Below are 394 nucleotides of genomic sequence, written 5' to 3'. Positions count from 1 at the left end.
GATAGGAATCCAAATATGAAGAGAGAAACAAAGAATATAACTACAGTGTATACAAAAAGTTTGAGAGTAAGCATTACACAATCTCCAAGATCTTACTTTTAAAAAAAAAAAAAAAAAGAGAAAAGAATCAAAGAGAAGGTGGGGAGGGAATTGAGAAAGAGTTAGAGCTAAGTGTTGTGAAAAGTGAATAAGAGGTCATTAGTGGTTGAGTCTTAAGAAAAGAATGTTGTTCATTGGGTGAGTGATGTGAGTGTTTTTCATTTTAGGTTATGGGATGAATGAAAAGGGTGTAGAATTTGTAATCACTTAGGAATGGGGTAGAATAATGAGGATGGATCCATATATGCATGAATTGCTCCTAGTCTTAGATAAATTTTGCATAATGATCAAGCTC

This window comes from Brassica oleracea, chromosome C4, assembly GCF_000695525.1.
Source record: "Brassica oleracea var. oleracea cultivar TO1000 chromosome C4, BOL, whole genome shotgun sequence".
NCBI lineage: Eukaryota > Viridiplantae > Streptophyta > Magnoliopsida > Brassicales > Brassicaceae > Brassica > Brassica oleracea.
This window is presented reverse-complemented; position numbering follows the sequence as displayed.